Here is a 27,884-nt window from a genome sequence, read left to right as displayed (position 1 = left end):
TTTAATTCTTGCTTCCTTTATCAAAAATAAGGTGACCATAGGTGCATGGGTTTATCTCTGGGCTTTCTATCCTCTTCCATTGATCTATATTTCTGTTTTTGTGCCAGTACCATACTGTCTTGATTAATGGAGCTTTGTAGTATAGTAGTATGAAGTCCAGGAGCCTGATTCCTCCAGCTCCATTTTTCTTTCTCAAGATTGCTTTGGCTATTCGGGGTCTTTTGTGTTTCCATACAAATTGTGAATTTTTCTGTTCTATTTCTGGGAAAAATGCCATTGGTAGTTTGATAGGGATTGCATTAAATCTGTAGATTGCTTTGAGTAGTACAGTCATTTTCACAATGTTGATTGTTCCAATCCAAGAACATGGTATATCTCTCCACCTGTTTGTATCATCTTTAATTTCCTTCCTCAATGTGTTATAGTTTTCTGCATACAGGTCTTTTTGTATCCTTAGGTAGGTTTATTCCTAGGTATTTTATTCTTTTTGATGCACTGGTAAATGGGAGTGTTTCCTTAATTTCTCTTTCACATTTTTCATCACTAATATATAGGAATGCAAGAAATTTCTGTGCATTAAATGGCATCCTGCTACTTTACCAAATTCATTGATTAGCTCTAGTAGTTTTCTGGTAGCATCTTTAGGATTCTCTATGTATAGTACCATGTAATCTGCAAACAGTGACATATTTAATTCTTCTTTTCTGATTTGGATTCCTTTTATTTCTTTTTCTTCTCTGATTCCTGCGGCTAAAACTTCCAAAACTATGTTGAATAACAGTGGTTAGAGTGGACAACCTTGTCTTGTTCCTGATCTTAGAGGAAATGGTTTCAGTTTTTCACCATTGAGAACGCTGTTGGCTGTGGGTTTGTCATATATGGCCTTTATTATTTTGAGGTAAGTTCCCTCTATGCCTACTTTCTGGAGGGTTTTTATCATAAATCGGTGTTGAATTTTGTTGAAAGCTTTTGCTGCATCTATTGAGATGATCATATTGTTTTTCTCCTTCATATTGTTAATATAGCTTATCACATTGATTGACTTGCATATATTGAAGAATCCTTGCATTCCTGGGATAAACCCCACTTGATCATGGTGTATGATCCTTTTAATGTGCTATTGGATTCTGTATTTTTATCTCATTGCCCTTTTATGCCTTCTATATAACCTTATGCTTTTAAAAGCATTTTACTATAAATTATAAAAAATTTCAGAAAATATATTCTTATTTTTAGAAGACTGTTCCATTCTATATACAGTGTCACGTATCATGACTTTTCACTTGACCTTTTAATATGAGCATTTTATATACTATTAAGTATTTTAAATTTATTTTGTGATAATTATTTAACATTACCTAGCTCCTAATGAGAGCTCTCTATTATAAGTAATGCTGTAATTAATGCCCTTATGATATAAGCTTATACTTTCCTTTTTTGCTCAAAGGCCTTTCTCTATTTTGTCTGGTTCTGGCTTCAGCAATGCCTTCAATTCCATACACACTCCAGTGCCCTCCTTCCTGAGTAAACCTTCCTTCAACCATAGTTACTTTCCTGACTACTTTTTATCCCCGATCTCATCTAATATTTCTAAAAGATTGCCTGCAAGTACTGCTTATTCTTCATCACTTACCTACTTCACAGACTCTAACAAACTAAGGTCTTACTATGACCACTGCTCTTTTACTGAAACTGTGCTGTCAAACGTCACAAATAACAAACTCATGTATTTTCAACTCTGTAACATGTAAAATTGCTAACTAAAACCCCACCACCTCTCTCTCAAAATTCTGTTCCCTTGGATTTTATGACTTTGTTAAAAAGATGTTTTTCACTTGTCAGTGACTAAAAACTCCACTGAAGACTGTTTAGTCTCCACTGAAGACTAAAAAGTGACATGAATCTGTTCACATAATGGAAATGTCTAGATTATATAGCTTTAGGTACTACTGAACACAGGGCTCAAGTACTAACAGGAAACTTCCTCTCACTTTTTACTTTGGCTTCATTCAAGTGGGATCTTTCTTGTAGAGGTAATTTGTCTAGCAGCAGCTCCATACTCATGCTTTATCCTCACAGCAATTCCAGAACAAAAGAGCCTCTCTCATTGCTCCATCAAATTTCCGTAATACAGTCTCATTGGCCTGCTTTCATTCACATGCATATCTTTAAAGCTATCATGATGCCTGGAAACTACTGATTCACAACTATATTCATCAAAATACATTATACCTTATATATGGTATACATAATACTTATGAAATATATACTATGTTATACATTATTTTGTTAAAAAAGATATAAACATGTATAATTAGCACTATATTGCTTTATTCATTGTCCTACTCGAGGTTCCATAACTCTCATCAGGAATATTACACCATTCCATTGGTTGGTTTTCTTGACACTTTGTCCTACTGAGCATTTCTACTATGATACCCTTCCTAAAGCACCATTTTAAACATGTCACTCTTAAGGGTGACATGTTTAAATTTTCAAGGGTTTCTCATTGACTATTAAAGTCTACTTGACTTAGACTGTCATTTAGATCTTTCATAACATGCCCTTAAGTGATTGTCCGGTATTTAATCATAACCTCCAGCTTCCACTTGTGACTTTTGTGTGAAGTTGTTTTTCTTCTAATCCAAATTAAAACAAAGATACTCCAAGTGACTTGACCTTTCAGTGCTTTTGTAGTGGGGACAAATAAAAGTGTAGCTCTTCATATTGTTTGATAGGTTGTATTGTTGAATTTCTCAGTGCTAAGAATTTTGGAGTCCTCAAATTAAATACATTTTGTGAGTGCAGAGTGTTGTGTCCAAGGAGCAAAAAATAACTGTAGGTTAATAAGTACCATAGGTTTCTAACTGAAAAACCTGGGTGTCATCTCACAAACAACATTCATTGTTGTGTTTTAATTTACGACATGAACTGCTGGCTTCGGCAGCACATATACTAAAATAATTTACTATATGGAATTAAGCTTTTATTCTTTACCTGTAAAGTATCCTTACAAGTTTAATGCCACCATACTGTGCTGTCCATTTAGACAGGAGTATTTCCATTAAAAACCATATACAGTTTAATCAGTCCTCTTCAGCAAGCTCTGAATTGTCTTATGGTATTGATCACAATATAGCTAAATAAATTCATTCTGAAAAGATAAAACACCAACTGGGGTTTTTGTGTTATTCCAATTCTAAAGAAGCTCTATTTTTCTAGCTTTGCTTTTTCAGTGAGTTTGGCAATGTGTTTCCAGTTCACATCCTAAAATAATTTACAACATGAACCCTGAAAACACATCTTTGATTTATACACAGAAAACCTACTTATTTCATTGTTTACTTGTAAAGAATATCTTTCTTGGACCTGAGAAGCTGAGTTGTGCATTCCAGAGGAACACTCTTATTGTATACAGATAATGATGCCTAACTACCTATAGGGGCAACATTATCATCAGTGACTTTGTTACCTCTCTGGTACCATAGAAACTCACATAAACATAACCTCTTCTCTCACAGCTCAGTTCGCTCTTCTTGGCTACTCTACATTGGAAGAAGACATCTATGAATTTTTGACACTTCCTCAGATATCTGTGACTTATGTTCCAGGATACTTTCTTTCTACCTGTATTTTTCACACTTCTAGAATACTTTATCTGCTCAAGCCAGATTGGTCTCCCCTCTCTAAATATACTACCCACTTTAGATAATTTAAAATTACTACTTTCAACTGATTACTGTAATAATAAGAGTAAAATTTGCTATTATTATTTTTACTATAACAATTGTTATCAGATCACGTAGCATAGGAGAATGGTTAACAGCACAGTGTATAGAAACAAACTGCGGCTGGCTTCCCTGGTGGCACAGTGGTTGAGAGTCCGCCTGCCGATGTGGGGGACACGGGTTCGTGCCCCGGTCCGGGAGGATCCCACATGCCGCGGAGCGGTTGGGCTCGTGAGCCATGGCCGCTGGGCCTGCGCGTCCGGAGCCTGTGCTCCGCGACGGGAGAGGCCACAACAGTGAGAGGCCCGCGTAGCGCAAAAAAGAAACAAACTGCCTAGAACTGAAGGCTGGCTCCACCAAGTATTTGCTATATAATATTGATAATGTTACTTAAACTTTCTAAGCCTCAGTTATTTTCTTCTCTAAAAAAACAAAAATTTACAACATGGAATTCTAATAATCAAATGAAGACACATATGTTAGGGAACCTTCAGAGTGTCTTGTTCATGTTAAGAACACACTAAGTCTTATTTATATAGCTCAATTTACTCATTGCATTTAACATAAAGCCCTCCTAAGACCTCCAGGTTTGTGAGAAAAAAAAATGTAGCTTTCTAATCTTGGGTGACTGGCTCAGGAGTAGCATGGAACAGTCCAGATTTAACCCTAGCCATTGTGATTTCAAATCTTATTCTTTTCCCATGCTGACTATATCCCCTCATTATTTATAATAGCTAGCCAAAGGAAGGATATGGATAGATAGAGATTATAAGCTTTAAGGCCACTTTTTGGTTTCTATTTTCTAACTGAAAAGCTAAGGAGGCATCTGTATATATTGGTATCTATATGTCTAAGAAATTCAACTGTACTGGATGCTGTATTACATCATTCCAGTCCCCATTCATGACTGAAATATATATTCTGCAAACTGCTGACAGTGCTTCAAACTGACAGCCTCCAGCTGTCATCCTTCTTCAAAAATGGCCCTTGATTTGAGAGAGCCCAGTGTCATACCCTATGCCCCCAGGAAAGCTTGCATCCAATGACTGATCCACCCTTATGTACAAATGTCCACTCCCTGCACACAATGCAGGGTGACTTTAAGAGTCAGTCCAGCTTCATAGCTCCTCCATCTCAGCCCAGTTTCTCACTCTGCCCCATCTGATTCCCTTTCCTTTTCTTCCCAAGTGCACTCTAGGACACCCAACTTGCAACAGTAACAAATACTCTTCTTAGCAATGCTAAAACCATTAAGGAATCAGACTGATTAAGAGCATAATTTATTCCCCTCAAACGGTATGGAGACACATCTTCAAAGTTGTGGAGAATAAAATCATTTTTAGTTGGTCACGATTAACTTTTATTTTAAAGTAAAAAATTCAAGGATGTCAGTGGTCCTCCCAAGTAGTAAACACAAGAATTTTGGGGGAAATTTGGTTGCAGTTTCACATTGTTTTCTCCAGAAAAATCGAAGAAGGTATAAAATCAATTAAATTTTTTTCAGGAAAAATAAAACAAAAATGTGGATGTAAAAAAAAAAATCATAGGACAATCATTATACCAATAAACCATCTTACACTTTATAATATCTTTATAAATTGCAAAGTTATTTCACTGGCATTGCCAAAAGTATATGCAGAAGTTACTTTGAGTTTTTTAAAAGAAGGGGTTATTTTCCATCTTGTTACAGAGGCTTTTTCAGGGTCTTTCTTGCACTGGGCACTGCACTTGGCACCTTTTTCGTTCATGACTGTCATCCCCAAGGGTTAATCTGGTGCCTCAAAGATCATTCAGGCTGTTGAAAACTACTTCTTCATGTATAAGTGAGTAATGACAGCCCCTGGGAACATGACATCTGAACTTAACTGCCAGTTCTGTCATGTGTAGGAGTTGTGGAAATTTCTCTTAACCTTTCTGTTCTGAAGTATGGTTAGCTGTAAATTAAGACTGAAAATAGTAATAGTTATATCACAACATGTGTGAAGAGACTTCAGTAAGACAGTTTATGAAAATAATATAAATAATAACAGTACAAATTCTGTATTCATCCTTATTCATGTGATATACAATAAAATACTAAATTGCATATTATTAAATGTTTATCAAGATGACCTTAATGTTCCCCTCAGCTAGCTTATATTGCAGACAGGCTTCTTCCTGACTCTAGTCCCCTCTCCTTCTTTTTCTTAGGAAATTTACTTAAGAAAAATTTGTAATAGAAAACACTTTTTCATTCTCTTTAAGATGTAAATCTTTAAAAAAATTCTCTTGCCAGTTTTATCACCCAGGGCTATCTTTTTCAAGGACCCAGGGACCATTTCTTTGAAATGTAACCATCAAGGAATACAGGGCTCTTGTCCCCCAGTCTCTGTGGGAAGGTAGGAGCCTAAATGAGATGGGAGCCTTGCTCCAAGTGGTAAAACTACCGCCTGTCATGAAGGTATGAGAAAGCTTACTATTCCTGTGGGAAAGCCAATTAGTAAACACAGATGGCCCATGACCTCTATCTCACTCCAATGTTTAAAAAGTCTCCCAGCTTTGTTTCAGTAGAGTTAAGACCGAGGTCTGGCCTCTCTCTCCTATTGCAATAGCCCTGAATAAAGTTTTCCTTCCCTATTTAACTTTGGCTGGTGCAATATTGTACTTTGACCTACCAACTAAAATTTATTTCCAAAAACTATCCTTTCTGAAATGTTTTAATACGTGTAAGGGAAAAAAATCAGAAGGATAAGATATGTAGTGGAGGAATCACATGACAGCCTTAAAAGAAGGTAGAAACTAGTTGCAAAATATTTTTATCAAACAGTCTGTTACCCATGAAGTTACAGAGACGGAGAGGTTAAAGCACTCTCAGAAATTATTGTACCTCAGGAAACCACAATTTTTTGCTAAGAGTTTCAGATTAAGAATACACATGCTCTGGGGCTTCCCTGGTGGCACAGCGGTTGAGAGTCCGCCTGCCGATGCAGGGGATACGGGTTCGTGCCCCAGTCCGGGAGGATCCCATAGGCTGCGCGGAGCGGCTGGGCCCATGAGCCATGGCCGCTGAGCCCGCGCATCCGGAGCCTGTGCTCCGCAACGGGAGAGGCCACAACAGTGGGAGGCCCGTGTACCGCAAAAAAAAAAAAAGGAAAGAATACACATGCTCAGTGTTCCCACGGTCGTATTTTTCCCCAGACATATTTAGAAAAATAAATAATGAAAAGGAGGTAGTATTCCCCTCCCAAATTGTACAAATGTCAAAAAATATAGCCACCCTCCTGAGTGTTACTGTGCCTTGCTGTCTAACCCAGGCAGAATCATCATTCCTTTCATCAAAACACACTAAAAATAATGTATGAAGAACAGGAGGGATCCTTTCATACTCCTGGTGATGAATTAACACCACGATGGTCCCCATACTCAGCTACCTATTCTCAGCAACGTCAAGCAAATTGAAGAATTATATAGAGGATGCCAAGAATTAATAACCTCTAGAAAGGGTAGTTACTGTTAAGTCATGCTACAAAGTCACTGCAATTTGCAAGAAGGCTGACTAAGAAGAATTGTCTCACTATAAATATTCATATGTATAATTATGTCCTGCTTCCCAAACATTGGCACTGTTTGAGAAACTGACATTAAGAAGCTTATTAAAAATAAGTTTTGTTATAATTATTACAAAAGTAATGCTTATATGTAACAAAAAAAGAAAAAGTAGGAATCTAAAACCATCTATACACCCACAATTTAGTGATAATGACTATAAATATCTCTGTAAAATTTACTTCCATGTATGTGTAGAATATTTAGCATAGTTTAAGGTTTTAGCTCATACTGTAAGGTAGGGATGGTTGTAACTACTATACCAGTATTAGTTTATTTAATGCTCAGAATAGCCCTATAAAGTGGGCACTATACCTATGCACATTTTACAGTTAAGGAAACAGGCACAGAAAGGTTAAGTGATTTGCTCAAGGTCACAGAGTTAGTAAGTGATCAAGCCAGACTGTGGTTAGTTAATGTGGCCTCATGGCCCATGGTTGTATGCAACCTAACATCTATAACCAAATACTTATTTTGAAAAAAATGTGGTTTGCCAAAGTTTTTCACTATTATATACAATTTAATGGTGAATTTCTTATAGTTACATTTTTTTGCATACTTTTCCAATTATCACCTTAGATAAATTTGTAGAAGATTGCTTAGTTGAAGAGCATGCCTATTTTAGAAACTGATACATATTGTCAAATTTCCCTCAGTAGTGATTACCAATGTTCTTCCATTTATACTGTAACAAAGAGTTCATTTTCGCCTTCTCACAATGGACTGTTTTCTACTCTACCCTCATTCCACTGTATCTGACAACTTAGACCAAGGCAACACCTATTGGATATATAAATTACATTATAATTGTTCCTTATTTATTAGTAAAAAGATGCTATATAGCAACAATTGCACAAACCTCATTTTCTAGTTATTTCTCCCAGGGCTTTGAAAAGAACTCTTTAAGTTTATGTTAGTTTAATTACATTAATTTTATTAATTCAGAACGTAGTAGGTACAGGCTACTCTGCTAGGTACAGTCAATAATGGAAAGATAAATAATGTTGTTTCTTCCCTTAATTAGCCTGCTATGTAAGAGAAAGTTATCCACGTAAACAGCTAAAGAATAAGGCAGAGTAAAGATTTTGTTAATTATAATACAAGCCGAGTATTATTATATTACAGAGGGGTTAATAGAAACATGCCATTAATTCTGATTGAAGTGGTCCAGAAGCCTTCACTGTGGGTTACCTTTAGAGTTGAGACCTAAAGAGACAGAACATTTGGGTAGATGTACACAAGGCTGAAGGACATACCTGAGTCAGTGAACGTGAAGAAGCCAGCCCCACACACATAAAAGTGTATAATGTTTTCTGTTTTATATTATGAACTGAGGGCATTTAGTGGGAGGTGGACTTGACTTTTCCAGCTATAAATACAAATTTTATCATCTATTTATGTGAACAAATGGTTCTATCAGCTTTCTAATCAACACTGCACCCAAGAGGACCAGGCACTTCCATTGATAAAATTTGCTGCACACACTCCCGAAAATATATAAGCTAGTCATTAAAAAGAAAGTGTTTATTAATCACTTGCTTTGTGCTCAGCACTGTTCTAGGCACTGGCAAAAGAGTGATCTGCTCAGACCCTTCTTTCTGGGAGCTTATATTCTAGGGGTGGGAGATAAAAAAAAAAAAAGCAAATATGTCAAAAAGATTACTAGTAAGAGCTGAATGATGAAAATATAACCAGCAGTTGAAATAGATAAGATGCAGCCAGCCAGGCAAAGATCTGGGGAGCATATTACAAGATTAGAAAGAATCTGTGGTCAGGAGGTAATTGTCACAAAAGGAGAAGGCTAGATATTTTGACAGAGACAACTGCTACCTTCAGTCTATTAGTCTAAATGAGCATCACCTTTAGCCTCCTTTGCACGATTGTTTGATATCTCTTCATTCATTTTTAGTTTTTGTTTGCTTAGGGAGTGTGTTCAGCAAATTGAAAAAAAAAGTATCATTTCATATTTTATTCACATGTGCTGAAGAGTTACTGGAATTCTTCCCCAGTCATTAAATACCATCTACCTTATCCCTAGATGCCCAGTAATCAAAACCTATTGTCCCTCTTCATGCTGCCTTTCCAATCTAGCCACACATTCTAGCCTCTGCCTTACTCAGTCAGGTCATGTAAGGGTTCGAAAATTCTTTAAGTATTACACTCAAAATGCCAGATAGAGTTTGTTTTCAGGATTATTTTTTCCTTGAGAAATGACTATAAAATGAGGTTTCCCATCAAAATCCACCTTTTATCCTGTATCCAAAATTGGAGTTGCTCTCTTCAACATAATTTCAACTCAATTTGATATATATTGATATTAATCAGTAGCTTGATGCATTCTTTTCACTTCTTTTCCTTTTATCCTGGGTTATTAAATATTTTTTAGAATACGTATTGTATAATAATATTAATATAAAACTATATTTTAAAGTTTTCTTTAATGCATTTTTATTTATCTAAATATAATAATAATGCATGGAATTTATATATATTGTTATTAACTATTTTGAATATTTTTTTACCCTATGGGCCCTTAGCTATATACTGCTGTCATCACCATATATGACCACGGAATAAGTCTAGTATTTAAAATTTAGGAATTATGGTGGGACTTGTACCCAATTTGCATCAATATTCCCCTTGAGGAAAAGAGACAAATTAGCTAACTATTTCTCAAAAAGCTCATTGTACATCAACCTTTCCCACTTGAAACTATGTTTCCTAAATTTTTGAAATACTCTTGCCAGTGTGAAAAAATGAATACTAAACGTTTGTGCTTGTCTAGCTTGGGGAAGGAAGTTCTTTGGGGTTTTCAGGTTGTTTGGAGATTGTCACTTGATGCATTGCTTTAATCATTTTGCTGTTTTAATCAATGTGCACATGTGCTCAGAGAGATCTGACGAACATAATATAATGAACGCCAAAAATAACAAGCAGGAAAGCCTCTGGGTCCTTGCCAATTCCAAAATATAATGTAATCTCTGAACCAAATGAAAGTGTCCCTGGTCCAATTTGTTCAAGGGAACATGATCAATTTATCTCCTCTCACAGAGAAATGAAGGGAAAGAAAATGTAAAGGCAGTTGAAGCCTCAAATATATTCAGAGATGCTCTGATGTGTCAAATAAATGTCACTTTCACCTGAGGAAAAAATTTTAGAAATAAAGGTTTCAGAGATACATAGAAGTGTCTTTTTAGGTAGTGTTCTAAAGGAAAACAAAATACGTTTAGGCATCTAGAAGTGAATAAACCATGGTAGAATCTAGTTTTTAAAGTTTTTATTCAAATGACATATATAATTGCTCTAATGGTTATGATACTAATTACCATTTTTTATGTTTGCCAAGTGGCAGGCAGAACATTAAAAATGTTATCCCATTGGGATACAATGTACAGCATGGTGATTATAGTTAATAATGCCATATTGCATATTTGAAAGTAACTAAGAGAGTAGATCATAAAGGACTTCATCTCAAGAAAAAAAAATAAGAAAAAAAAATTATAACTATGTATGGTGACAGATATTAGGTAAAATTATTGAGGTGATCATTTTGTCATGTATAAAAATATTGAATCATTATGTTGTACACCCAAAACTAATACAATGTTTTGTGTCAATTATACCTCAATAAAAATGATGAGAAATTAAAAAAACTATTCCTCCATTTTAATCTACACAAGAATCTGAGAGGAGAGGTGGTTCTTATTATCTCCATTTGTAAAAATGAGCAAACTGAAACTTAGAAATTTTAATCAACAGAGATAGAACTAAAACAAACAAAAAACTGTTCAATTAAGCTCTCAGGTCCTTTCCTATTTTCAGAAAGCCTTTCATTATTCTAATGTTGTGTGTGTGTGTGTGTGTGGGTGTGTGGGTGTGTGGGTGTGTATGTGAAATTATGTTTTAACAGGAGACCCAGATACTTCATCTTCAGGCCCTCCACAGTCCTCACTTTCTTCCTTCTCCCTACTTTACAGGGTATACCCCAATTTGACAGGTCTTTAAACTTCCCTGGATTTTTGTACTTTCATTTTATTTGCTTATTCATTCTTACTAGAACAATATTCGTTTGTTCCTCTTCTCTACCTTTGTGCCTATTCCTGTCTTTAATGATTGGTTCAAGGATCCTATTTTTATTAAATCTTTCCTGGACTCTCCCAGTCTCTCACGGGATTCCCTGGGTATTTATGATGTATTGTAGCCGAGATTTTCTTTTCTATACACCCCTGGGTTCTTTAATGGTGATGACTTTCTTTTTTTCATCTCCATAACCACATCATCTAGTTAATCCCAAATGTATAAATAAAAATAAATGAATTATTTTCTCTCTTATTGCTTTACTTTGTCTCTCAACAGAAAATCTATTGGGTTAAAGCAGAGAATAAAAAAGGAAAACATTTCTAACTATTACTAATAAGAATGCATTATGTTTGCCTTTCTCTTTTAAAACAATGAATACTTGGTGCTGGCACACATCTAAATCAACTGAAATGTTATTTTGTACTTATTTCAAAGTTGTGTGAATAGAGTGGTTGCATTATATATAATGATTTGGAGACCCTCTTTTTCTTCCGGTCTTCAGTACTCATGCTTCTAATTTTAGTACATATATAAGTTAGTTTTCTGAAATTATTTTAAAATAAAGGATTATTTTCAATTTTTAAGGAGACTGGGAAAGAATTCAGGAAGAAGTAATTTTTTATGAAAGATAAATTCAACAATAGAAAAACAACAAACCCAGTTTAAAAATGGACAAAAGTCCTGAACATAGAGAAGACACACAACTTGCAAATAACCATGTGAAAGGATGTTCAATATCAGATGTCATTAAGGAATTGTTAAGTCAAAACAACAAGAAACCACTACGCAAGTATTAGAATGGCCAAAATCCAAAGCATTCACAACACAAATGCTGGCAAAGATGTGGCACAAAAGGAACTCATTCATTAATGATGAGAATGTACCATTTTTAGCTATTTTGTTAGATAGTTTGGCAGTTTCTTGGGAAACTAAAACTACTCTTACCATACGATCCAACAATCATGTCCCTTAGTATTTACCCAAATGAGGTTTAAAACTCATATCCACACAGAAATCTACAAATAGATGTGTATAGCTGCTTTATTCACCCTTGAACTACATACCGATGGAATAAATCCAAGTCAGCACAGCAAAGGCATTGATCGCTAAACTGCAACTTGAAGCACTGCTCAAACTTCAGACTAACCTGTGAACCATGTATGCTCAGAAAGAATGTTTTGCTACATTCAGACCAATGTAGCAAAGACAAAGAATTGATGTGCTATATGAACTGCTGCCCACAAGAGCTGAGACATAACTTACAGTCCAAAAGTACCTGCATTGATAAAATGCTAAAACAAAATCAAGATTCTCCAGAATATTTTCAACTGGAACCAGAGTTTACACAACAAAGGATTCAAAATTTCCAGGATATAACCCCAAATTACACAACATACAATAATCCAGGAAAATGTGGCCAATTTTCAAGTAGAAAGAAAATTGGGATATATTGCTGTTGACTGAATGTGTCCCTTCAAAATTCACATGTCGAAACCCCACCCACAATGTGATGGTTTTAAAGGTGGGCCACTGGGGAGGTAATTAGGATTTGATGAGATTTTGAGGGTGGAGCCCTCATGAATAGGATTAGTGCCCTTATAAGAGTCACAGGTGAGTTTGTTTTCCTGTCTTTCTTCCCCATGTAGGAGCAAAGGAGAAGATGGCCTTCTACAAACCAGGAAGTGGGCTCTCACCAGACACCAAGTATTCTAGTGCCTTGATCTTTGAACTCTCAAATTCCAGAACTGTAAGAAATTTTTATTGCTTAAACAATCCAATCTATGGTACTTTGTTATATAGCATCTTGAACTAAGATGTCAACTCCAAGATGATCCAAATGTTGAAATTATCAGATAAATATTGAAATCAGTTTTTATAACTCACCAACATGAATCAAAGAGAATTACATGAAGCACTTTCAATAACTGGAATACTCAGGAGAGAAATAGAAACTTAGAAAAGAACCAAATGGAAATTTCAGTACTGAAAATTAAAATTTCTGAAATTTAAAGAAAACATGAAATATCTAGAATATAGGCATCAGAACAAATAGATAGTGATCTTAAAACTAAGTCAATAGAAATTACACAGTCTGAAGAAAAAGAGAAACACAATTTCAATAAAATGAACACAGGGACCTGGGGTAAAGTATTACCAAAAGAACTAACAAATGTGTATTGGAATACTAGAACGAAAGGAGAAAGAGACTGGGGCATAAAAAATACCCAGTGAAATACCCTTCAAGAACAAAAGCATTCTCAATGAAAGAAAACTAAGAATTCAGCAACATCATAACTGCTCCATAGGAATTGCTAAAGAAAGTCCTTCACACTGAAGAGAGATGACAGACACCAGATGGAAATATGGATCTCTGAGGATGCAGTAACAATAAAAGTGGTAAATATACTTAAAAAAAACTATTTTCCTCTTAAGTTATTTAAAATATATGAGACTGGGACTTCCCTGGTGGCAGAGTGGTTAAGAATCTGCCTGCTAATGCAGGGGACATGGGTTCAAACCCTGGTTCGGGAAGATCCCACATACCACGGACCAACTAAGCCTGTGCACCACAACTACTGAGCCTGCGCCCTCGAGCCCACGAGCCACAACTACTGAGCCCAAGTGACACAACTACTGAAGCCCATGTACCTAGAGCCTGTGCACCGCAACAAGGGAAGCCACCACAATGAGAAGTCCACGCACTGCAATGAAGAGTAGCTCCCGCTGGCCGCAAAGAAAGCCTGCGTGCAATAAACGAAGACCCAATGCAGGCATAAATAAATAAATAAATAAATAAATAAAAATAAAATATGTGACTGCTTACATCAAATATCATAACATTGTCTGGTATGATTCTGAATATAGGGATGTAATGTACATCACTCCTCTAGCATAAAGGTCATTGCAGAAGTCATTAAAGGTATAATACCTATAAGTTTGCAAGGTATTTTATATCCAGTGTTACTATATTAGTTCTAAGTTAATTGTGAAAGTTTCTGTTATAGTATAATTCCTAAAGCAAATACACACACACACACACACTGATGTGCACATGCCCTCACACAAACACACTAGAAATACACCAAAAGTCAAGATAAATTAAAATGGGATAACAGTGACAATAACAGATAATCCAAAAGAGGGCATGCAAGGGGGGATGAGGAACAAAAGGAAAGGGAGCAAACATAAAACAAATAATAAATTGGTAGACCAATGTAACCATATTGATCATTACATTAAATGTTAATAGCCTGACCACTATAATTGTAAAGAAATACTTATAGAATGAATAAAAATCATGACCAATCAAATGTTGCCTTTAGGAGAAAAATTTTAATAAGACACAGATAGGCTGAAAGTAAATGGATGGACAAATAAACACCATGAAAACACAAAGGATAAGAAGACTGAGCTAACAATTTCAGTATCAGGTGAATTCATGACAAAGCTTATTACCAGGGATAAATATTAGCCTTACATAAGGATTAAAGGGGCAATTCATTAGGAAGACATAACAATTATAAATGTATACAAATCTAATAACAGCGCCTCAAAAATACATGAAGAAAATTGAGAACATTAAGGGAAGAAATAGACAACTGCACAAGTACGGTATAAGTCATTGAGACCTGTGTCTCAGTAGTTGATATAACGCCTGGATAAAATATCAGTAAAAACACAGAAGCTCAGAATCAACCAGCTGAATCTAACTGACATTTATAGGACACTACAACCTACAACAGCAGAATACACATTCTTTCTAAGTTTACATGCTACAGTCAATTAGACACACAATATGTAGGATCATAAGTCAATAAAATGTAAATTGATCTAAAATCATATAGTGTATTAGATAGCTGGGGCAATGGGGAAAAGGGAAAATATTGGCCAAAGGGTACAAACTTCCAGTTCTAAGATTAACAAGTTCTATGGATCTAAAGCACAGCATGGTGATAACAGCAAATAACACTGTATTATACAGTTGACCTTCAAACAACACAGAGGTTAGGAGCATAGACCCTCCACACAGTCAAAAATCTGCATATAACTTATAGGTGGCCCTCCGTATACTTGGTTCCTTCAAATATGTGGTTGCTCCATATTCAAGAATCCATATCCGCAGATTCAATCAACCTCCGACGGTATAGTACTGTAGTATTTACCATTGAAAAAAAATCCACATACAAGTGGACCCATGTAATTCAAACCTGTGTTTCTTCAAGGGTCAACTGTATACTTGAAAGTTGGTAAGAGAGCAGATCTTAAATGTTCTCACCCAAAAAGGAAATGGTAATTATGTGACAGGATGGTGGTGTTAGCTAATGCTATGGTGGTAATCATTTTGCAATACATAAATGTATCAAATCAACACTTTGTATACCTTAAACTTACACAAGGTTATATGTCATTTATATCTCAATAAAGCTGGGGAAAAAAACAGAATAAATGACAATTAGACCAAGTTTTTAAAAAGGAAAGCAATATCATAGGAAAATCTCAAATTCCTGGAAATTAAATTTTGTTGAATACTATATGCACCAAATACAGAACAGAACTTTGCATTAAATTACAATTATCCTATTTTGATTGTGTCATCTCTAACATTGTTATTTGTGTAATTTTTTGTACAAATTCTATTCTAATGTAGCCCAGACTATACCCAGGAAACACAAGCAAAGGGGGCTAGTTTTTAGCTACCATATCTAAAATAAGTGGAGAATAATGTAGATACACAATATAGTTACTTATTCTAAGTAGTCTAAAGTTTGAACCTCAGAGTCAGCTTCTGGGAGCCAAATTAGAGAGAAAGGACCAAATTCTCCCCGATAGCTTCATCAGATCCTTTTCATTGTTGGGCCCCACTGTTGGTCTGAAAACAAAATTTAATCCTTTTATAATATATCCCTTTTAAAAATCAAATATCATTCATTTAAAGTCTGATATCACTTTCTATAAATACGATAAATCTAATATATATTGAGTGCTCAATATCAGATATTTAAATGGGTTCTAGATTTTAATTACATAAAAAGTATTATCAACACCTATACAACATTTATTTTTGTGAATATTTTCTTAATTATTAGCTCCTTGTTACCTTATGATCTATTTTCAGCCTTTCTTGGAAAACCCTTTCTATTTTCTACTCACCATGCTTTTTCTCCTGTTTTTCATTTCAAGTACGGAAACAAGAGTATAATTATTTATGCAAAAGTTTATCCAAGTGATCTTCACTGGGGACATGTGTTACCACTCACATATTTTATAATAAGAAAAGTTCAAGCTGATTTATTAGACATTCTTAAAGCAAAAATTACACTGGGCAATGTTAAACAGGCAAGATCAAATTTATTCTAGGCAATAGGGGAGAGAGACCAGAATGAATTCTGAACTCAGTTCCACTGAAAGAAAAGAGGAGAGTTTTTAAGAGCTGGGTGAGGGGCATTGTAGTTCTTCAGTGTTTGCTAATTGGCTGTACCCAAAGGAAAAGTAAACTTTCTCCTTCCTTCAGAACAGGTGGTAGTTTTACAAGTTGGAGCAAGGCTCCTTCTCAGTTAGGCTCCTACCCTCCCACAGAGACTGGGGAACAGGGGCCCTATTTTCCTTGATGATTACATTTCAAAGAAATGGCTCCCCGGTCCTTGAGAAAAACAGCCCCTGGTGGTAAAACTGGCAAGAGGAATTTATACATGTATGCACATATGTATGTATTTGAGATATAATGGACATAACATTATATTAGTTCCAGGTGTACAATGTAATAATTTTACATTTGTATATATTATTGCAAAATGATCACCAAAATAAGTCCAGTTAATATCTGTCACCATATGTAGTTACAGTTTTTTTCCTTGTGGTGAGAACTTGCAAGATCCATTTTCATAGCTACTTTCAAATACAAAATACAGTATTGTTAACTATAGTCACCATGCTGTACATTATATCCCTATGACTTATTCATTATGTAAGTGGAAATCTGCACCTTTTGACCCCCTTCACTCATTTTGCCTACCCACAGCCCTCTGCCTCAGGCAACCGCCAGTCTGTTCTCTACATTCATGAGCTTGCTTTTGTTTGTTTTTTAAGATTCTAAATATAAGTGAGATCATGTGATATTTATCTTTTTCTGTCTGACATATTCCACTTAGTGTAATGCTCTCAAGGTCCATCCATGTTGTCTCAAATGGCAAGATTTCATTATTTTTTAACGATTGAATTTTATTGTATAATATATATATATTTTAAATTTTATCACTTTTTTAAAAATCCATTCATCTATTGATGGATGTTTAGATTGCTTCCATGTCTTGGTTATTGTAAGTAATGTTACAATGAACATTGGGGTGCAGATATCTTTTTTTTTTTTTTGCGGTACGCAGACCTCTCACTGTTGTGGCCTCTCCTGTTGCGGAGCACAGGCTCCGGACGCGCAGGCTCAGCGGCCATGGCTCACGGGCCCAGCCGCTCCGCAGCATGTGGGATCTTCCCAGACCGGGGCACGAACCCGTGTCCCCTGCATCGGCAGGCGGACTCTCAACCACTGCGCCACCAGGGAAGCCCCAGATATCTTTTTGAATATGTGTTTTTTTTTCCTTCAGATAAATCCTGGAAGTGGAATTGCTGGATCATGCAAGAAGCTTTTTGAAATATTTAAATTCTCAAAGGGGCAGAGAAAGAAATTACAATTACAAGTTTTCTAAAGTAAATGTTCTAGGAAAAGAGAGGGGAGGGACCTCTGTGGTTAGGCCATCTTGAGTCCTTAAGGGTCAGGGTGAGGGGAAAGTCAGGAGCCCACAGCAAGAAGCATCCTATCTAGTTTTCAGTCAAGATGAAGAAAAGGTTAAGGCCTTGTTGTCCAGTATCAACTGTTAAACAATTTCAAATTCAATTATGAATAAATTTAGCATTTCAGGATTCTTGGAGTTCAGATTTAATAACTGCAATGGGTTAAACTAGAGAGGAATGAGTGAAATTTTCACTGCTTTATAGCAATTGGATGATATAAATTATTACTTTTTTAACTTTTGAGGTAAAATAATTTAATTACTGTAATTAATAATTTTTATATATAAAATTCATGGAAGATGCCATCACACACTTTTTGCAGATAATAATGCTAATGGAAGTAACCTAAGTTAGCACAATGCCTGTAAGAATTTCACATTTCACAGAGTGCTTGCATTCTGAAAGAATCTGATTTAACTTGGTTAGCAATTTGAAAATATAAAAATTGTACTATAGATAATATTGCTGGAAGACCCCCTTCTACATTTTGATACCCCTTTTTGTTAAAAGGACGTTGGTATTAAGAACACTTTTCCATTTTTTTTCCAGTAGGCTATATCAACACATGGCAAGTACATAGTTTATCTGATCAGATTTTTTTAAGAACCATCAATGCAAATAAATATTACAAGAGGAAAAGTTAGGCGATGCATATGCAGATCCAAATTCAAAGTAATAACTTCCAATTACCTGCTATGTTTAAAATATTGTAAAGATTAATGTGATATTATTATCTCAAGTTTTCAGATAAAAACCCTCAGGATGACAGAATAAATAATTTTCGCAAAGTTATGTTACTAATGTTTGTAAGAACATAGGTTTAATCCAAGTTTGGCTCACTGGTTTCCCTTATGGTATACCCACCATCTGAGACAAACTACTACAGTAAGTATATTTTTATTTGTTTATATACAGTGATCATTTTACTTTATAAAATATAATAAGAATAGGACTTCCCTGGTGGCGCAGTGGTTAAGAATCCGCCTGACAATGCAGGGGACATGCGTTCCATCCCTGGCCCAGGAAGATCCCACATGCCGTGGAGCAACTAAGCCTGTGCGCCACAGCTACTGAGCCTGCACCCTAGAGCCCGCGAGCCACAACTACTGAAGCCCATGTGCCTAGAGCCTATGCTCCACAACAAGAGAAGCCACCACCGTGAGAAGCCTGGGCACCACAATGAAAAGTAGCCCCCGCTCGCCGCAACTAGAGAAAGCCCACATGCAGCAACAAAAACCCAACACAGCCAAAAATAAATAAAAATTTTAAAAAAGTCTTTCTTAAAAAAAATGTATATATAATAAGAATAGGCTTAATAAGTTATTGATAATTAGATATTTTTAGGTAATAGATGGGAATGTCAATAAGGATACCACAGTCCTCAACATTGAGATATAAACTGACTTAAAACAATCATTTTTAACAGCTTTCAAAAGCTAGAAACACTGTATTAGAAAACAGTACGTTTTCAGAAAGACAACATGTGAAAAAACAAAAACAGCAATTTTTTTTTTTGAATACAAGAAAGGAACTGAAAAGACAGAATGAATGGTTTATAGTCTGTTCACTGCCATGCCACCACACCCCCATCAAGCACAACCAAACCAAAATAATTTACACACACACCTCCCATCTCCACACACTCACGTACATTCCCACAGAGAGCAGCACTATTGCCGCCAAGATCAAACCCAGCTAGTCCCTGAAGTTCTCTCATTGAGAGTACTCAAGTCAGCAAAAAATCTAAACAAGATTCTTGGGCTTTGTACTAAAGAATTCTGAAAATAAAATCTGTGGGCTGTTTCCAAACATAAGTCTCCAGCTTCACTAAGTTCAGGATGGGTCACTTCTGAGTAAAGTAGAGATTAGGTTTGCTTTAATGAACTGTTTTTTCACTCAATTCACTAAGTGGTCTCCTAGCCAGACACAATCGAGAGGATGAAAATTAAGATTATGTCTTTAAATGTACTAGCAAGTGATCAGTGCATGGAACAAAAAAGGAAAGTCATTATGTCAAGCTCTGGATGATACCTGTGTATCATCTGAGCGTGTTTTGGATCAGCTGCCGGAGTGTAGATGAGGAAAACTTCATGTGATTCAGTAAGACACTCAACCACTGTCCACTGGTCCACTGCCCCTACATTTTTATTCTTATTGACTCTTTTGCATCTTATTTATAGATATAAAATTTTTAGATGAAACATTTGTCAAAAACCACTTTCTAGAAAATATTTGAAAATAAATATATACAATATTTTAATCTTCTCAGGAAATAGGTTTAAAATTATTCTAAGCTTATAGGAGCCCACTGTGTATCCACTAAATTTATGCCTCAAGACAGAATTTAGTGAAGTCAAAGGATTAGAGTTTTAAGTGTGAACCCTTGCGAGTAAAGTGAGTGATTTTCTTTCTTTTTTTTGTTTTCTGCTGCCACAAGGTGAGGTACGTTAAAGTCAAGGTGTAATTTTCCCTAAAAAGCGGCTTCTTCAGAGTAGTTTAATCTTTGAACTATTTCTGTATTGACAAATTATTTTTCCCAAGGGTTCTAACTATTTATGTTTAAATTTATTGCACCTTATTACAATACATGATTTTTGGCTCTGGAGTTCAGGGACAAAATAGAACTTTAGTGAGATTCAGCACAGCAAGAGCTGCAGCAACAAAACCCTTCTTTATTGGGGGTGATGATTTATTAGCCAACAAATGCTATTTGGCAAATTTGGTATTTTTCTGAATAAAGCCATTGGTCAAATCTCTTAAGAGAAAGTGTGTTTCTCATTCTGACAATCAAGTTTAATTGTCCTTCGTATAAACAGATGATCAGGCCTGTGAGTTCAGATATTCTCAGCGAGAGAAATTAATTTGTCCAAAATATTAGTCAGGAGTCAGGAGCAAGAGTCAGTTTCTAATATAGCTTGTCAAATAAATAGTAACCACATGACTGTTACATAATCATATGGATTAAGCTTCTGGTACTATATACAGTGAACTACATAATTTACCTATTATATTCTACATAGATTTCTTAGAGATTTTTATTATTGTCTTTCATAACATATTTCAAATGTTAGTAATATGTACTTTTGTTCTCTTGATCTCTCCCTTTCTCTGTAAAGTGTTAATAACAAGAATGCAGATGAATATTTTCATTTACTTCAATATAAAGTAAGTGTTTCTTTTCAAAATCAACCTGAAAAAATATGAGTTATTTCATGCAGCATGAAAATGATAAAATGTAAGAAAGGCTTACATGACTACAGGTCCCAGAAGAAGGGTGAAAACTACTTGTAACATCCTACCGTGGATTTACCTACCTACAACCACACAGGGACCAATTATACAGATTGAGGATAGCTTGACAGAATCAAGGATGAGTTCAGCAGCCCCTGAAAGAGAATCGAAGATTAGATCAATACAGTTCTGGCATAAATGATAAAAGAGGTATTAATACAGGAGGCCAACCAATAAATTAGGCAATTGTGTTAAGGAAATGGTGTGGGACTTCTGCTGCCCTAAAATTTCCTCTGTAACCACATGGAAAGGTTTAGTTAGACTGGATTCTTTTCCATAAATAAAGTTTCCTCACTTGACATATAAGATCTATGAGCTAGAAACCTGGTAAAAAATGAAAATTAAAATCAGGACTTTAAATATATTAATAACTAGCACAGAAAGAAAAGCAAAGAAAAAAGAAAAAATCACAATGGCAAACCATGTTTGATACCTGTGTGTCAGTATCAAATGCATATTTATGAACAAAATCTTCATTGTAGATGATATTCCTAATGTCTGAAAATTTAACCTGTAATTCTGAATATATAATTCCTCATAAAATCACAAAATTAAAATACATTATAACTAAGTCAAATTTTATAATGAAAAATTAGCAAGGGTTCAAAAAAAACAATTTTTCAAAATTGATATGAAGGATTCAAACACGTGGGGACTGTATTTAAATAGTACAATTATAAATTTTATCACATATGCATCAATAGACCGAGATGTGAAAATCACATATGAAACACTGATACCATCTAAATAATATTCCATAAAGCTTTGGGAAGACTTTAAGAAGTCTTGTGTCTATGATCTGAGGTCATCCTTGTCATGTGGCAAGGCTATAGTTTAGATAAACGGTCAGCTAAAAAGTACATGTCTCTCTAAGCACAGATTGCTGAAGTGTCCAGAGTTGACTGTCAAATGAGATATATTGCTCTACTTTCCCCAAACTATTACTGCTTCATGACATCAGTGTAAATATTAAGAAAATTATTTAACCAAAAAAATTAAAATAAGAAAATATGAGAACAAAATAATTGTCTGTATAAATTATCTAAAAATTTGGAACTGAATTTTTACTTTAACTGACAATGTTTTCCACAAATGTGAAAGTCACTTACATTAGTAAGAAATTGCCTGTTGTATTTGTTTTCTATTGCTGTGTAACAGATTACCACAATCTCTGTGGCTGGAAATAACACCAATTTATCTTACAGTGTTTATATGTCATAGATCTAGGCATGTCTTAACTGGGCTCTCTGTTCAGGGTCCTACAAGGATGAAACCAAAGTGTCAGCTAGATTGCATTCTAATCTGAAGTTTGACTAGAGAAGCATCCTCATCTAAAGTCTCTCAGGTTGTTGGTAAGAATAATTTCCTAGTAGCTATAGATTCATGGCAGCTTGCTCCTTGCTCCTTGCTTCTCAACAACAAAGAGAATCTTTGCCTCGCAGGCCTCTAACTTCAAAGAATGCCCGACCCTCTTTTGGAGAAATCATGTAATTAGATCAGACTCACCAGATTAATCACTCCCTTTTATTTAGCTTGGAAGGAACTGATAGGGAGCTGTATTAAATTTGCAAAATTTCTTCACTTTCATCATACATGGTGAACATGTTCGCAAGTCCCACCCCCACACAAAGGGAGGGACTGACACAGGGTGTATACAACAGGAAACAGGAATTTTTAAGACCATCTTAGAATTCTGCCTACAACACATGTCTAAAGCATCCTTTCACACTGTGTTTTCTGTCTCTGAGCAGTTCACCTAGCTGGAGGAGATCCTGACATTTTTCATAATGAATTGCTTTTGCTTTCACTGGTTTGATATTTAATTTTAGGAAACTGTTCTTGAATGGCAGATTTTTAATATATTTGTTTCCTTACTTTGGTTCCTCTTCAAGGACTGCTATAATTCATATGTTCATTCATTTTTCATAGATTTAATAATTGTCATGTTTTCTCAAATATTTAAACACTTTATTTAGTTCTGATTTTTAAGTTTTTGTCCCCCTCACTTTTAATCTTCTATTTACCTTGAGTCATCACCTGTTACCTTTATTTGCTCTTGTGTTCTTTATAATTTAATTGTTATGGGTCAGTTTTCCAAGGCGCCTGTTTCTGGCCTGTTTTCACCATCAGTAAGAATGTTATTCTGCAACTTATTCTCTTTTTCTTTATAATGATTTTATATAGGACTTAATTTTGACATATTTCTATTGCCGATTCTGAGGTAAAATGAATTTTCCTGAACTTTTGGAATCATATGTGTTTCAGGAAACTTCTTAATATCACTGAGCATTCTTATCTGTTACTTATGTGTGGGCTTAAATAATCTAGTGGCTTGCGTTCTGAGCTATCCTTGTTTTGTTTAAGTATCAGTTTGCTAGGGTTGTCATAAAAAAATACCGTGAATTTGGGTGGCTGAAATAACAGAAGTTTATTTCTCACAGTTTAGAGCTGGAAGTCCAAGACCAAGGTGTCAGTAGGTTTGGTTTCTTCTGAGGCCTCTCTCCTTGCCTTGCAGATGGCTGATTGTCTCTGTGCCCATACATGGTCATCCCTTGGTCTTTGTGTCCTCTGTTTTCTAACCTCTTCTTATGAGCACAACAATCAGATTGTATTAGGGCGCACCTATATAACTTCATTCTAACTTACTTACCTCTTTAATGGTCTTCTCTCCTGATACAGCCACATTCTCAAACACTGAGGGTTAAGACTTCAACATATGAATTTTTTTGCAGAAGGAGGTCTTACTCAATCCTTCTAACCTGAGGTCAGTATTGGAAAGGGCGAAACTAGTATTGGAAAGGGCAAAACCCCTCCAGGTTTCAGCTGTTGTTCTCAGACTGGAGAAATCTACTCTCCAGCAAATACTTCCTGACTATTCTGAGGTTCTTCTGTTCTTGGATCAGCAGATACTCTCTCAGTTCATTCCTTCTTCTTCCCACCTAGAATCAATACCATGCAGACCTTTGATTCTTATTCGTTTGTCCCCACCTGTTTATAAGTTAGAGCGCATTAGGACTTCCCATCTAGTTCTGTTGTAAATGCTGTTTATTGTTTGATGGTTTTGCTATCTTGTTCCTCTGCATTTCCTTATATTGGTATTTTATGTTTTCTTTTTTTTCTGATCTGTATTGTGACAGGGTTATCAACTTTAATATTTTTAAAGACACATCCTTTGGTTTTATTTTTCATCTCTACTGTTTCTCTGTTTTCTATTCCATTGATCTCTGCTCTTTGTTATTTCCATCCTTACACTTATTACTTAAGATTTAACTTGCTCATATTTTTATAGAATTCTTTGATGTTTTCATTATCGTTAATCTTGAAATATTTTATGATTTCTCTTTTGGGTTATTTGGAAATATGTTACTTAATGTTCAAATAATTGGGGATTTTTCAGGTGTCTTTTTTTTTATTGGAATGTAATTGCTTTACAAGGTTGTGTTAGTTTCTGCTGCACAATGAAGTGAAACACTATATGTATACATATATCCCCTCCCTCTTGGAGCTCCCTCCCATTCCCCCCATACCACCCATCTAGGTCATCACAGAGCACCGAGCTGAGCTCCCTGTGTTATACAGCTGGTTCCCACTAGCTATCTTATTTTACACATAGTAGTGTATTTATGTCAAACCTAATCCCATTCTTCCCCTCTCCCCTTCCCTCGCTGTGTCCACATGTCCGTTCTCCACGTCTAAGTCTCTATTTCTGCCCTGCAAGTAGGTTCATCTGTATCATTTCTCAAGATTCCACATATATGCCTTAATATATGATATTTGTTTTTCTATTTCTGGCTTACTTCACTATATATGTCAGACTCTAGGTCCATCCACATCTCCACAAATGACCCAATTTTATTCCATTTTATGGCTGAGTACTATTCCATTGTATATATGTACCATATCTTTATCCATTCATCTGTCATTTGACACTTAGGTTGTTTCCATGTCCTGGCTATTGTAAATAGTGTTGCAATGAACATTGGGTTACATGTGTCCTTTTGAATTATGGTCTTCTCAGGGTATATGCCCAGTAGTGGGATTTCTGGGTCATATGGTAGTTCTATTTTTAGTTTTTTAAGGAACCTCCATACTGTTCTCCATAGTGGCTGTATCAAATTACATTCCCACCAACAGTGCAAAAGGGTTCCCATTTATCCACACCCTCTCCTGCGTTTATTGTTTGTACATTTTTTGATGATGGCCATTCTGACTGGTGTGAGGTAATATCTCATTTTAGTTTTGAGTTGCATTTCTCTAATAATTAGTGATGTTGAGCATCTTTTCATGAGCCTCTTGGCCATCTGAATGTCTTATTTGGTGAAATGTTTATTTAGGTCTTCCAACCATTTTTTAATTGGGTTGCTTTTTTTTTTGTTATTGAGCTCCATGAGCTGTTCGTATATTTTGGAGATTAATCTTTTATCCGTTTCTTCGTTTGCAAATATTTTCTCCCATTCTGAGGGTTTGCTGTGCAAAAGCTTTTAAGTTTCATTAGGTCTCATTTGTTTCTTTATGTTTTTATTTTCATTACTCTAGGAGCTGGGTCAAAAAAGATCTTGCTGTGGTTTATGTCAAAGACTGTTTTTCCTATGTTATCCTCTAAGAGTTTTATAGTGTCCGATCTTACATTTAGGTCTTTAATCCAGTTTGAGTTTATTTTTGTGTATGGTATTAGGTAGTGTTCTAATTTCATTCTTTTACATGTAGCTGTCCAGTTTTCCCAGCACCACTTATGGAAGAGACTGTCTTTCCTCCACTGTGTATTCTTGCCCCCTTTGTCATAAATTAGGTGACCACATGTGCATGGGTTTATCTCTGGGCTTTCTATCCTGTACCATTGATCTATATTTCTGTTTTTGTGCCAGTCCATAGTGTCTTGACTACTGTAGTATAGTTTGAAGTCAGGGAGTCTGATTCCTCCAGCTCTGTTTTTCTTTCTCAAGATTGCTTTGGCTATTTGGGGTCTTTTGTCTTCCCAGACAAATTGTAAAATTGTTTGTTCTAATTCTGTGAAGAATGCCATTGATAGCTTGATAGGGATTGCACTGAATCTGTAGATTGCTCTGGGTAGTATAGTCATTTTCACAATATTGACTCTTCCAATCCAAGATCATGGTATATCTCTCCATCTGCGTATGCCATCTTTGATTTCTTTCATCAGTGTTTTATAGTTTTCTGAGTACAAATCTTTTGCCTCCTTAGGTAGGTTTATTCTTAGGTATTTTATTCTTTTTGTTGCAATGTGATGGACAACCACGAAGAAATGGACAAATTCTTCAAAAGGTACAGTTTTCGAAGAGTGAACCAGGAAGAATTAGAAAATATAAACAGACATATCACAAGTAATGAAATTGAAACTGTAATTAAAAATCTTCCAACAAAGTCTAAGACCAGTTGGCTTCACAGCTGAATTCTATCAAACATTTAGAGAAGAGCTAACACCTATCCTTCTCAAACTCTTCCAAAACATTGCAAAGGAAGGAACAGTCCCAAATCCATTCTACAAGGCCACCATTACCCTGACACCAAAACAAGACAAAGATATCACAAAGAAAGAAAATTACAGACCAATATCACTGATGAACACAGATGCAAAAATCCTCAACAAAATACTAGCAAACAGAATCCAACAACACATTAAAAGGATCATACACCTTGATCAAGTGGGATTTATCCCAGGGATGCAAGGATTCTTCAATATACACAAAGCAATCAACGTGATACACCATATTAACAAGTTAAGGAATAAAAACCATATGATCATCTCAGTAGATGCAGAAAAAGGTTTTGATAAAATTCAACACCCACTTATGATAAAAACTCTCTAGAAAACACTCATAGAGGGAATCTACCTCAACATAATAAAGGCCATATACAACAAACCCACGGCAAACATCATTCTCAATGGTGAAAAACTGAAAGCATTTCCTCTAAGATCAGGAACAAGACAAGGATGTCCACTCTCACCACTATTATTCAACATACCTTTGGAAGTCCTAGCCATGGCAATCAGAGAAGAAAAAGAAATAAAAGGAATCCAAATCAGAGAAGAAGAAGTAAAACTGTCACTGTTTGCAGATGACATGATACTATACATACAGAATCCTCAAGATGCCACCAGAAAACTGCTAGAGCTAATGAATGAAACTGGTAAAGGTGCAGGATACAAGATTAATGCACAGAAATCTCTTGCATTCCTATACACTAACAACGAAATATCAGAAAGAGAAATTAAGGAAACATTCCCATTTACCATCAGGTATCTAATTTTTAATTGGTAACTAATTTAATTCTGTTATGGCCACAGAATATATTGTGTTTAACTCTTTTAAATGTATTAAGTCTTGCTTTATGTACTAATATATATGGTATCTCTGTGAATTTCAAAAATATGTGTATTATATGTTTGCTACT

The 27,884-nt window shown here is 35.4% G+C and overlaps 1 long non-coding RNA gene across 1 annotated transcript in view; it reads right to left on the bottom strand.

Annotated features, from left to right (window-relative positions):
• LOC125964600 (uncharacterized) overlaps positions 1-27,884 on the bottom strand; it is a 103,554-nt gene that overhangs the window by 13,339 nt on the left and 62,331 nt on the right. Inside the window, exon 2 of the long non-coding RNA XR_007477755.1 lies at positions 21,494-21,565. This is a non-coding gene — a long non-coding RNA (uncharacterized LOC125964600). The remainder of the gene's footprint in view (positions 1-21,493; positions 21,566-27,884) is intronic.

This window comes from Orcinus orca, chromosome 6, assembly GCF_937001465.1.
Source record: "Orcinus orca chromosome 6, mOrcOrc1.1, whole genome shotgun sequence".
Classification (NCBI taxonomy): domain Eukaryota; kingdom Metazoa; phylum Chordata; class Mammalia; order Artiodactyla; family Delphinidae; genus Orcinus; species Orcinus orca.
This window is presented reverse-complemented; position numbering and strand designations above follow the sequence as displayed.